This window comes from Bombyx mori, chromosome 7 (assembly GCF_030269925.1).
Source record: "Bombyx mori chromosome 7, ASM3026992v2".
Classification (NCBI taxonomy): Eukaryota; Metazoa; Arthropoda; class Insecta; order Lepidoptera; family Bombycidae; genus Bombyx; species Bombyx mori.
The window spans coordinates 13913352-13927059 of NC_085113.1; positions in this window are offsets into that span (position 1 = coordinate 13913352).

Here is a 13708-nt window from a genome sequence, read left to right on the forward strand (position 1 = left end):
GCCTGCTTTTACTCGCATCGATGCCCTACAGGCCCGGTGTAGGATGTCCGTGACTTCCCGAAGGAGCGACTCAAGTCCCTCTGGGCTTAAGCTTTCAACGCTCCTATCAAGGATGTCTGTGTTGGCCATAAGAGTGTGGAGGGTGTTTCTAAATATTGTCCAATTGGCTTGTTCCGACTTGTATAGGAATGTGGAAGTGTTTTCTGCGTGTTTATTTGTGTTTTCGTTGGTGTTAAGTGAGAATTCAATGGCGTTGTGTTGGGAGGTGGGGCATGTGTTAAGATTTACGTGCCATTCAGAGATGCTGTTGAAGAGGTCGCTGGATGCAAGAGTAAGGTCGATGATGGATGATCTATTGCGGCCATGAGTGATGGTTTCGAAGGTTGGAGTGTCTCCTGAGTTACAAATGTATAAATCGTTGCTGTGCGCTAGTTCGACTAGTGATGAGCCTCTGGGGTTCACCCTCACGCTCCCCCACGATGGGTGCCATCCATTGAAGTCACCTCCCACAATTACTCTTGCCCCTCCTATGTCTTTAAGGAAAACTTCCAGACGCTCCATGGTGCCGTTGGCATCGACATCGGGTTCGATGTACGTTGAGGCTATGTACGTCTTCTTGTTTCCTGCCGTTAGCTGTATGACCGACAGGTTTGCCGAAGAGTATTGGGATAGGCCGAGGACTGAGCCGACACCTGTCTTAGCTAGTATGCAGGCCTTGACACGCGCGCCGTCAGAGAATTGGTAAATGTTAATTCCGGGGATGTTTTTGACCTCGTTATTTGCGCCTACGTAAGGTTCGGATATTAGGGCAAAATGATATCGTTCGCTGGTGAAGGAGACTAGAAATTCGTGCCAACTGTTTTTTGACTTATCCACATTGCACTGTAGGAATTTCACGGAGTTAATCGGTGCCATAATCGATTCTGTCGGTGATTCTCAGTTTCATAGAGAGCAATTGTGGGCAGTTGTGTGACGTGGCGCTGTGTGTGGTGGTGATGGATGATTTGTGTCGGATGTTGTGTTTAACGCAGTTTATGCACTTGAGTACGGCCTTATTAGGGCAGTCAGCTGTCGTGTGGGTGGACTCACTGCAGTGTGCACAGTATTGTTCGGTGGACGAACACTTGTTTTTAGTGTGGCCGAAGCTAAGGCACTTGTGACACTGCAGGAACGGTGTGAACTCCTCTACGTGAATACGTTGATGGTCCACACTGATTCTGCCCAGGCTTATACACTTACGCCAGACAGTTGGCTGTGCAATTAGGATGGCGTTATATAAGTTGGGGTTTCTGTTGGAGCGCTGGAAACGGAACCGCAAGTCCTCCTTTTGGTTGATTGCGTTAGTGAGTTCCGGGTTCTGTCTGCTGATTATGCTCACTAGATCTTCAGCGGGAACGTCTTTGGAGACTCCCTTGAGATTGAGCATAGGCAGCAGCCTGCGAGCGGGTTCGGCGTGAATTGTCTGGGAGTTAGTGATACGAGTGAGGGTATCGTTCCTTTGTTCTATGTTATCGAACTCGATTCTTAGTTTGTTATTTGATACAGCTTGTACTCTGCTAGGGGCAAAGCCGGAATTTTTGAAGCTGATGTTGCGCCTCCAGGCCTCGATAATATCCTGTTTCGTCTTTACTTCGGTTTTTGCTGAGACAATAATTGCAGGTTTTGTAGCTGGATATGTTTTGGGTGTTGGTTTGGTCGTAAGGGCTGGTTTCCGGGGGTTGGGTGCTGCGGCTTGGGCATACGATGGGCGAACTTGTGATTGAAGGGTCAGCGGCGGTAGTTGTCTATGCCGCTTGAACTCCTCTCTGACGCAAGCGATAATCTCCTCCTTCAAACCTTCGTTGGTGGCAGGTGGAGAGGGGGTTGGTGGTGTCAGTGTCGATGCGAGTGTTGTTTCCAACACTCTCGTCGCCCTACGAATTTCCTCCGCCGCGGAGCAGATAAGGCGCTTGTTGGCTGCGGTAACACTTTTTCCCTCAGTCACAGCTGTTGTGATGCAGGATATGAGCTTACGGACGGTTTCGAGGTATGTGTCCCTACTGTTTATGTCCTCTGCAGACGCGGGTAATGTTATTTCAGGGATTACGGGTGCCATTCATACGGTTGTGTTGCAAAATAATCTCAAAGACACTGGATTCAAGGTAAGGGAGGAGGTAGGGGAGGGTGGGCGGGCAAAATTTTTGTCTGTTTTTCGCAGGTGTCGCGTCGAAAGGGTGTGGAAAACGTTGGCGAAGAAGAATGAAGAAGTTTTGAGAAGAAACGGCGATTGAAATTGGAAAAATGGGTGTGCAAAGACAGAAAAAATTGATAGAAACTGTAAATACGGGAAAAATGCAATAAATGAAAAAGTACTCGATATATTTCGCTCAAACTGGTTTTAGAACGTAGGTTTAATCGGTTCTTATTGTGTGTGAAAAAATTAGAAAGGTAAGTATTATAGTTTAAGAGTTATTAAAAAAATTAAATTTCAAAATGTAATGTTTGTATGGTGGAAACTAAGGTTGGTTATAAAATGGAAACTACTAGACGGATTAAGCTCAAACTTGTATTAAAATAAAGATAAAAATTAGTTTTAAATTGTATCAAAATTTTGTTTCAAACGGCAAAAGTATCTATGAGTTATTAAGAAAATTATGTGTGGTTAGGTTAGGTTAGGTTTTTTTTTTTTTTTTTTTTTTTTTTTTTTTTTTTTTTTTTTTTTTTTTTTTTTTTTTTTTTTTTTTTTTTTTTTTTTTTTTTTTTTTTTTTTTTTTATAATCTGTCTACCTCCAACGTGATCGGAGCCTGTTCTAACAAGTTCTCTTTCATTCCAGTTCTCGCAAGTTTTCTTCTCGTACTTTCATGCTACATACCATCTTTCTTTCATTCATCATCTTTCATTACTTTTTCTGGGTGGGATTCCCAGCTACGCTTACTAGCTACGCTAATTATAATAATCTATTTTCTTAGGGATACAAGGGCAGGTTGATTTTTACATTACACACATATAAAACACACATAAAAAACACAGACAACAACACAGGGCGTCACTTTTGTTTTATACTTATTTATCTTATTACTATTTTTACATTTCCTTAACTATACTATTTACTTACTTTATATTTTTATGTTTATCTTAATATTAACATTATATTATGTAAACATAACTTTCTTAGGCTAATTTGTTTCTATTTATTACTCTTTCTACAATTTTTATACAGTATTTTATAAATAGTTCTCTATTTTTTCCCGAGATTAGCTCCTGAATCGTCTCAAGTGTCAGGTTTTGTTTTACTGTTTGCTCGAGTTCAAATCTTTCATTTATATGAATTGGACACTCTAAAAGCAGGTGTTGTACTGTTTCCGCTTGGACTGAGTCACAGACGCACGATGGACTCTCCTTGCATTTAAAACGATTAAGATAATCGGAAAATCCACCGTGCCCCGTTAGGATTTGTGTAGTCAACTGTGTCGGTACGAAATTTCGCACCACTTTGTAGGCCGCCTTCGCGTCCGGGAGGAAGAGTTTTGTTGTTGACGCAGTTTCTTCCGCTTGGTACCTGCGGTTCCATTCGTCAAGCGTCGCCATACGAATGCTACGCTTGACGAATGAAACAGGGCATCGATCGTAATCCGGTCTCTTTTTTGACTTCAGGGCAGCCTCCTTCGCTAGTTGGTCAGCCCTCTCGTTACCATCCAACCCCACGTGAGCCTTTATCCAGAACAAAGTAACTACCTTGTTCTGGAGAGATATGGATCTCAAATTATCTCTGGCTTCCACAGCGAGGGGGTGGGGGCAACCGGGGTTTTTAATAGTTTGAAGGGCCGCCATGGAGTCACTAAATATCCCAAACGTGGACGCCTTGTGCCCGAGGATCTCCTTTGTTGCCTTGCATATGGCCAGGAGTTCAGCCTGGTAAACCGTGCAGTATTTTGGTAGAGCAAGCTTGAGGGCTTTGGATTCTACCTCGCGACTCCATATGGATAGTGCGGCTCCGACTTTGCCCTCAATCTTGCTCCCGTCCGTAAATATACGCACGTCATAGCAGTTGTGTTCTTTCATTTGCTCTTGGTTCGCCAGGCTTCGTAATTTTAAGTTGCGGAGCGTGGAAAAAACGTGGCGCTCGCGGTCGTGGCTGCCAGCAGACTGGTTAGGTTAGGTTAGGTTAGGTTAGGTTAGGTTTTTTTTTTTTTTTTTTTTTTTTTTTTTTTTTTTTTTTTTTTTTTTTTTTTTTTTTTTTTTTTTTTTTTTCTTTTTTTTTTTTATTTTCTTTATTGTTCTGCTTTTCCCCGATCATGAGAACACCGGGTCCTTATTTATCTATATACTCATTCATTCAAGTTCTCACATGTATTCTTCTCGCACTTTCAAGCCGCATACTTGGTCTTTCTTACATTCATCATCAATCATTCCTTGCCGGGTGGGACTCCCGCTACTCTATGCTTATTTATATATCTTTTTCTTTTATTTAGGAAAATAAAGTTCTTTACAGTTTTATTTTTACCTCTGTTTTGTGTGCAATACATTTTACACTTTACATATTGTTATGCTGACCTTACAGATTCTTCTCACTTCTTTTTGTTTTTGTTACAAAATTCGCTACATTTACATAATTATGAGCTTACATGAATTCTGACTATTGTACTTATCATTATGTTCTAACATTTTAGCATTACTTATTTCTTAGTTTTATTTTTACATCTATAAATCTTACATCTGTATATATTTTTTATTTATTTTCTTATTTCTAACATTCTTCCGTTTCATATATCTGTCTTAGTTCTATTCTTGTATTTTTACATCTATAAATCTTACATTTTTATATATTTTTACTTATTTTCTTATTTCTAACATTCTTCCGTTTGATATATATATCTTAGTTCTATTCTTATATCTATTATTTGCACAACAGTAAGCACTTTTATTTATTTATTTATATTTTTTTTAATTATAATGTTTGCTGTTAACAATTTTCGCTTTGCAGGATTGGTGAGTTTCTGTCATGTTATGTTTGATTTTGTACTTTCCTTCTGTATTCTTAAACACGCTTCGCCTAGACAATAACATATATATATTAATTTTATACATATTTATTGACTATTTCTTTAACGATTTATATTTTATACTTCGTTTTACCTTGTTTCGAGTTACTGTTTGTGGTTCATGTAAGTGTTTTTGTGCTGATATAATCGTGTATATTCAATATACATTCTGTATATCATTTGTGTTCGTGTTGTTGTGTATTTCATGTTTGTGTGTGTTGTGTTTTTGTGTCTGTGTGTACGTGCTGTGTAATGTCCTGCGTTTAGGTTATGCATATGTTGTGTTAGCGCGAGCCAAGTAATCCCACTTTTTTCGTATCGGGCATTCGGCGCTAAAAGCGTTATGGTCGGCCTTCCGCAACCCAGAGTGTGAGCAGTTGCAGCACTGCGGTTCGGTCCCTGCGATGAAGTCTGCGCATTTCTCGCGCAGATGCGGTCCTCCACAGTGACTGCATCTGTCCACACTCTCGGTGCAAAATTTTCGACCATGTCCAAATGCGAGGCACCTCGTGCATTGGATGAGCGGAGACTGGTCCTCGACTCTGATCCTTTGCAGGTCCAGGTAGAGGGCCCCAGCCTCCGTCATCCTTTGCCATACCACGGGACCAACCTGGACAATGACGTGCGCCGTTTTGGGATTTTTTGTCCTCTTCTTGAACTTTATGGTCGTTTCTTTATCTTCCTGAGACAAGTCCCTAAATATATCCTCGTTTTGGATATGAAGCGCTTTAATTATCTCCTCGTCGTCACTCGGGAGGAAGACATCTTTTAGGATGACAAGCGGGTTTTTATTTTTCATACGGGAGACAATTAAACCCTCCCCCCGGCTTTCAATTGTTTCTTTCACCTTGTTTAGTTCCGCTTCGGTGTCACACCCTAAAATAACTGTTTGGTTTTTTGCTTTGCGCACCTTGCTTATTTTCAGGCCAGTACCCCTGGCATCGACCGCCTTCCTCACTCTCTCAAGCACCTCGCCGGCAGTCTCCTGACTGCCTTCGAGGGTGACCGCCATCGAGTGTAGTGCCGGCCGATGCCCTGACTTGGTGGCCGCGACGTTGGCATACGACCTGGAGATAGGTCTTTGCTCGCCTGTGACCACACCTTGAGCGACTATGTCGATTGCAGTTTTTGCTGACGCGACATCAGCGGCAATATAATCGAGCTTGTCGCCGAGGGTGTTCTGGGAGCAGACCATGACTCTGACGCTCTCGGCGGTTTTGTCAATGGCCCCTCCGACCTCGTCGACTCTGTCGACAATTTTGTCGATGATGTCAGCGCCGCCGTCGTCGCGGAGAACATTTTGTTCTTCGAAGGATGAGGTCATTTTGGCTTCCAGGTCGTTTAGCCGCGTTTGCAGGTTTATTTCCACTTGACCCAGGCGTTCCAGAATGTGATCTTCATATTCTGGTGAAGTTGAAGCTGTGGGTGACAGTGGTTTTCTTGCTGCTTCTAAACGCGTCATCCGCTTGCTGAGCTCGTAGAGGACACGCTGGCCCCTATCCGACTGAACCTCCAGGAAGTTCTTGATATCCTTCCTCATTTGAGGGTATTCGCGAACCTTTGAGGGAATATCTTCAAAAGTTTTCATTAATTCCTGGAGGAGTTTATCACTCAGCATTACAGCATAGTTATCCTGCTGTTTCTTGTAGGTCTCCATGTTGTCCAGGGACCTTCTGCTTCTTTCAGGCCTGCGGATGAATGTTCTGGCAGCGTCCTGTACTGCGATCGGTGCTGCAGAAGGGCTAGGGGTGACGGGCTTAGTCGCGGCTCCAGACGTCGTTGGTGTGCGGTACATTTTGTGTAGTCTTTTTGTTTGTGTTTGTGATGGCGTGTGTATGTTATGTCTGTTTGTATGTATACGCGAATGTATAGTGTTGTGTGTATAGGCTATGCGAGAGAACAGGGAAAATTGTCAATATTAGTCTGACCCTGTATATGGGAGTCAGCGTTAAATGATATAAATTTTTTATGTATAAGCTTATAAAATAATTAACTTAAGTCTAAGTTTTAGGTAGATTTCTAGGTCTACCTAAGTCTAATTTACAACTACTATGGTTCTTTAGCCCTTATATACAGTCTAATGACATAGGAAATAAAAAAATATAAAGTAAAAAATTTCTGACTTTTAGGCCTAGTTTATTTATGTACAGGTGGTGTTTTTCAAAAATTTTAAAACATGGGGGGTGGTTTTTGGCCCCGACCTACCGAGTTCCAAAAACAGAATTTAAAAATATTTATTATTTAAAAAGTCGATTTTCGATTCGCGATCTCAGTACCAACTTTGTTGTGCGGTTTCTCCAGCATGTAAACAAAATTGTTTTTGATTATTGCGAATCGACTATCGCTTGTAAAATTCTAATTTAAACGCTAACTTATTAACTATGGCCTAGACGATCTTATAAAGTAATTTATGTCTGCGCGCAATAATATTTTGACCCTGTTTTGAGGGTTAGTTTCAGTGCCGCCCTCCGCCGTGACCGCAAATGTCCTTGTTTTTGTAAAAATAATAGAGATACTGAATTTACTTAAAAACTAATATAAGGTTTTTGTCGACGACATAATTAAGTGTGATTTTAACAAAAAATAATTTTAAAATCTAATTAGGTAGGGGGTTAAATTTCATAAATGTTGGGTACCTGTTTTAATACAAGACTTTGAAGTGTCAATTTTAAAAAACTATTGGGCCGAAAAATCTAAAAATTTGGGAAACTAAAGTCTAAGCAATATATTATTTATAGCAATTTTAAAATTGGGGGGTAAAAGATCTATTTTTGGCGGGAAACGACACTAAACATTTACAAATTTTTTCCGACCTTTGAGGAGCTGCAGCTTCGTCCAGGATCATCCGATCTTCCAGATGTTGATGTCAGTCGACTCGCCTCGTTGAGACGCGTCTTTTGATATATCATACACCTGTCTAGCTGTGCTGGAAGCTGAAGTCGGTGCCACGTGGTTTTCGGAAAATCGTGATTACGCCAGCAGTTTTCCACCGGAAAAATCCAGAAAGCAGTCCAGGTGGTAGCACCCGTCTAGACGAGTGTATAGACCCCAAAAAAGTGGGGTGTTGTCACTCTGGAATTTGCAGCGTATGCCGAAAACACTAAAAACAAACGGTTTTTCTATCACAACTTTCTCGTTCTTTCGCCGAAATTCACGCGGTTTTCACAATTGTATTCTCCTCGTTTAGACGCGTACGGAGACACCAAACACTTGTATATTTTGACTAAAAATTCTTTTTTCGTGAATTTAATAGACGGAGCGTGCAAAAAACGTGGCGCTCGCGGTCGTGGCTGCCAGCAGACTCCGGTTAGGTTAGGTTAGGTTAGGTTAGGTTAGGTTAGGTTAGGTTAGGTTAGGTTAGGTTAGGTTAGGTTCCCGGGGAGGAGGCAGTCTCCTCCCGGTGATGGTCACGGGGCGACCTAAGGGGGTTGAGGCTGCGCCGCACGCTACCGTCACTCTAGCGCGCTGGCACCAGGAGGACGGGACGGCGCGTCGGCGGCTGCGGACTGCGATGCGGTCCGCATTTTCGTCGTCGCTGTCGTCGCCGAACATACTGTTGAAGAGCAACCCGGTCGGCGGTGTATCGCGTTCCGACCCGGCAGGCTGGTTCTGGCCCAGCGGGGTATCCCGGAACACCAGCGGCACCGCCCGGGCGGCCTGGTAGGGCCGCCGTACCGCGGAGACCGACGTCGTTGGTCGTCGACTATCGCCTCGACGACCCGTCGGTCGGGCGTCCTCGGGGTGGCGCCGCGTGTCTGGTTGTAGTGTTGACCGCGGGAACCCCCCTACTCTGAACGGGTTCTGACCCCGGACGGAGATCGGACGTCGGGTGTAAGAGTGCAGGGGAGTCGTTTAGTGGGTGGGCCCTAAAATCCTTGGGCCCGCGATCTGCTCTCAACACCTGCAGATCGTTGAGTCTCACATACCCCGCGCGCCCCCTAGGCGCGGGGACCTCGTAGGAGGTTCGGCCCCCGGCCCGAAAAAAAAAAAAAAAAAAAAAAAAAAAGGTTAGGTTCCCGGGACCTGGGCGGGCCCCCCGGCGCGCACTCAGCGTGGCCGGGGGCTCCGTCTGTGGGGGAGTTTTGCTGGACTTCCACCGGGCGCGTCCGTAGGTGGCGGATAACGGGCTTCTGGGAGCAGTCACACTCCCAGGGGTATCGCTCCTTCTTTCTCGTCGTGTCACGGCGGGGGAGATTGAGCGACGCGGACCAAAACCAGCACGGGGGGTTCCGGGCTCTCCACGCCCTTCACTGGCTGAAGGGTGTTTCTTCTGGGGATGCCCGGGCCTCCTCGTTCCCATTTTCCCCCTTCGTTTTATCTTGCCCTTTATGTTATTTTGTTTTATTTTCTGTTTGTATTGCCTTCTTTTGTTTTATTTGTCTTATTGGTTTTACTTTTTCTTTTTTCATCTTTTTGTTTTGGGGCCACGTCCGAACTATTTTCGGCGTGACCCACCGGAGGTGGCGGGCCGCTCTTGGTCTGCCTTTGTCGTTGAGAAAGCGAGCCGGCGTTGTTTGCGCTTCTTCCGGCCGCTGGTCGCCATGTCCCCGGCTGCACAGCTACAGGGGAACGCCCTCCAGAGGGGGGTACCGGTATACCGGCGTGGCTGCGTGGATTGGTGCTCACTCGAGCGTAGGGCGGTGGTCTGTCGTGCTGCTCGTTGCACTCGATGGACTGCCGGCCAACCCGTAATCCTCACCGTGTGGGGGACGGGGGCCGCTGCCGCGAGGTACGGGGCTGCGAGGACGTAAACCTCTATAAAAAATACCCCAATCTTAAGCTCTGGCGCCCGGCGATGGGATGCATGGCTGGTGGGAGACCAGTCGCGAGGGCGTCCCAGGGGACCGTACCCCTGGCTAATAAAAACAGGAACTAACATAATGAAAAAATGTCCAGTTATAAAGAAGAATTACCCCAGGAGGGTACCTCCCGCTCCGCGGGGGGAGAATCCCTCCGTGCGGCCGAGCGATCGGCCGCACGCTGCCCCTCGTCTTCTGGGGGGGGCAATAACTGTTCGAAGAGGTCCGTGAAGGACGGTGGTAGGGTGTCCGCGAAGGACGGAGAAAACAAAGAACGTCGAGGAGGGTCCGTGAAGGACAACGAAGCAGCAAACGTCTTGTCGGACGATAGCATGGCGACGGCCAGCTCGGGCCGTTCGTCACTGACTGGAAGCCGAAGAAAGAGGCTGAAGGGCTCCAGCACGGAGTGCTCAGAGAGCAGCTCCGGTGAAGAGACGGCGTGCTCAGCCGGAAGAGCCGCCTCCAAGACCCCGTCAAAGAGGGGCAGAGGAAGACCGCCCACAACCGGGCAGTACGTTGGCCTCGCCGCCGCCAAGGAGGCGTATGTGAAGGCCCAACGAGAGGAGCTGGCGCTGCGCGCCGAGAGAGAGGTCACCGAGAGTGTCCGAAAGCTGCGAGTGAGGGAAGACGCCGTCGCGGGCAGCACGGGGGAACCAGCACTCGACCCCGAACGTCGACTAGACGAGTCCGCGAAGCTGGCCGTAGCAATCGCGGCCAAGTCTGGGAACCTGAAGGGCACATACGTACGTGCCCTGAAGGAGATGGCTGCCGCCATTCGGGAGGCCAAGGAAGATATGGCAGCAAGGACTACCGACGGTGAGACGAAGAGACTGCAGGAGCTCTGCAGGAGGCAGGAGGCCGAGATCCTGCACCTCAAGAATGCGATCGCCGACATGAGGTCGGAGATGGCGCGCCTGGCCCAGGCCGTGGGATCGCCAGCAGCCGTCCCCGCCCCCGTACCCGCCCCCGCCCCGATCCAACGGAGCGACGACGAGGAGGAGCGGCGCCTCCAGCGCATCATGCGTGCGGTCGGCACCATGCTGGATGCGCGCCTCTCTGGGCTGGAAGCGCGACTGCCTCCAGAGCCCAGGATGAGACCACCCCTGGCCGCAGACCACAGGAGAAGCCGCGGTCAAGAAAAGACGCCGACACCACCAACGGCAGCAGAATCAATGCCGACGCCCGGACCAACAACTGCAGTCGCGACGGCGGCACCCAACGGTGGTGGCCCGCAGAAAAAGAAGGCGCCGAAAAGCAGGCAGCAGCCGGCTCAACCAGAACCACGGACATTCCCCCCCGCCCCAGCTGCTCTGACGGAAGCCTGGACGACGGTAGCCCGAAGAGGCGCCAAGCCGAGGACGGCGACGGCGACCGGCACCGTGCCCGCTCCACCGCCCCTGAAGGAAAAGAAGAAGAGACTCCGGCCACCCCGCTCGCAGGCAGTTATTGTCAAGCTGCAGCCGGAGGCCGTCGAGCGCGGAGTCACCTATCGGGCAGTCCTCGCCGAGGCCAGGGCTAAAATCGATCCGGCAGAGCTGGGGATCCCTATCCAGCGGATACGCTCGGCGGTGACGGGAGCAAAGGTATTGGTCGTAGAAGGCGCCGACCAGAACGAAAAAGCTGATTTGCTGGCGGAGAAATTACGGGAGGTTTTGCCCTCGGACAGCATTGTCGTCTCGAGGCCGACAATAACGGCCGCTGTCAGACTGAGCGGCCTCGACGAATCCATATCCCGGGAGGAGCTTGTTGCCGAGGTCGCCAGGATTGGAGAGTGCCCCCCCGACATTGTGAAGGTTGGGGAAATAAAAATGGGCCCCGGAGGCACTGGCCAGGTCTTGGTCAGATGCCCCATAGCGGGTGTCAAAAAAATATTGGCCGTCAACAAGCTGCGGATCGGGTGGAGCGTCCTTCGCGCGCAACTCCTCGAGGCGAGGCGCCTGCAGTGCTACCGCTGCCACGCACTGGGCCACGTGAGTGCCCGTTGCCCATCGTCGGTGGACCGCAGTGGTGAGTGCTACCGCTGCGGCCAGACCGGCCACAAGTCCGCGGGCTGCGCGCTCACCCCGCATTGTACAATCTGCGCCGGCGCCGGTAGGCCTGCAGCGCACGTCTCCGGGGGCAAGGCTTGCGCCAAGCCCCCGAAACAAAGGCAACAGAGGAGCAGCGCCGCCGAAGAGAAACGGCGGAGTCAGCCCGGTACGGCTGCGGCGACACCAATGGACGACGAATAATGACCGGCAGCCCGTATCATATCTTACAGGGCAACCTCAATCGCTCCGCCAGAGCTCAGGACCTGCTGATCCAGAGCATGGCGGAGCGGTTGACCCATCTGGCGGTCGTCGCCGAGCCCTACCGGGTCCCTTCGGTTCCCGACTGGGCGGGAGATATTGACGGCCTGGTGGCCGTGATCCAGCGTCGGTCAGCGGTGGGCGCTCCGCCCGAATTCGACGTCGTGCAGAGGGGTCGGGGCTTCGTCGCAGTCTTCTGGGCGGGCTTGCTCGTCGTCGGGGTGTACTTCTCCCCCAACCGGCCGCTCGCCGAATTCGAGTCTTTTCTCGACGAACTCGGTCAGGTCGTGGGGAGGTCGCGCTCAAGGCGCGCGCTCGTTCTCGGGGACCTCAACGCGAAGTCGTCCGCTTGGGGTTCCCCGGTCACCTGTCCCAGGGGACGGGAGACGGAGGAGTGGTTGGTCGGGAGCGGTCTCGTTGTCCTCAACCGCGGCGCCGAGAACACATGCGTCCGTCGTTCGGGTGGGTCCGTGGTGGATGTGTCTTTTGGGACCCCCGACGTCGCGCGCCGCGTCTGCGGTTGGGAGGTGTTGGTCGACGTGGAGACGCTCTCCGACCACCGCTACATTGGTTTCCGTGTGGCCGCGGCCCCGGAGTCTTCTTCGGTAACGACTTTGCCCTTTGGTGGCGGCGTGGAGGGCCCGCGCTGGGCCCTGAAGCGCCTCGACACGGAGCGGCTGCAGGAGGCGGCCGTCGTCCAGGCCTGGCGGTTGGACTCCCTGGGCGAGCCGGCGGACGTGCGCGAGGGTGCGGAGCGGCTGCGCGAGGCGATGTCGCGAGTCTGCGACTACGCCATGCCCCGCGTCCGAGCGTACGCGCCGAGGCGCCAAGTCTACTGGTGGAACGAGGGGATCGCCGGCCTGCGACGCCGATGCGCCGGTAGTCGTCGAAAATATCAGCACCTCCGTCGTCGGAGGCACCGGGACGAGGAAGAAGAGGACCGGGCGTACGAGGAGTACCGGGAGGACGTGCGGGCCCTGCGCGTCGCCATTGGAGAGGCGAAGGAGGCGGCGTGGAAGGAGCTTTTGGAGACGCTGGACCGCGACCCGTGGGGGCGACCGTATCGCCTCGCGCGGAGCACAATGCGCTCTTGGGCCCCGCCCGCGACGAGCACCCTGCCGCCTGACATCGTTCGGCACGTGATTGGGGGACTGTTTCCAGACGCACCTGGAACTCCCTTCGTTCCCCCCGTCATGATAACACCGACAACCGGAGCTCAGATTGGTGCAGAAGAGGAGGAGGTGTCGCCGGCGGAATTCGGTGCGGCCATCGAAAAAATGAAGGCGAGGAGGACGGCGCCAGGTCCCGATGGACTGTCGAATCGGGCCTGGGCGCTGGCATTACAGACTGAGGGTGGTCTGGGACCTGTCCTCCGAGGGCTGCTCAGCAGGTGCCTCCGAGAGGGCAGGTTCCCGGAAGAATGGAAGACGGGTCGGTTGGTCCTCATCCCCAAGGAGGGGCGCCCCAGAGACCAGCCATCGGGGTATCGCCCAATAGTCGTGCTGAGCGAGGCCGGCAAGCTTCTCGAGCGCGTCGTTGCCGGTCGCCTCGTGCGGCACCTTGAAAATGTCGGGCCAAATCTGGCCGACTCTCAGTACG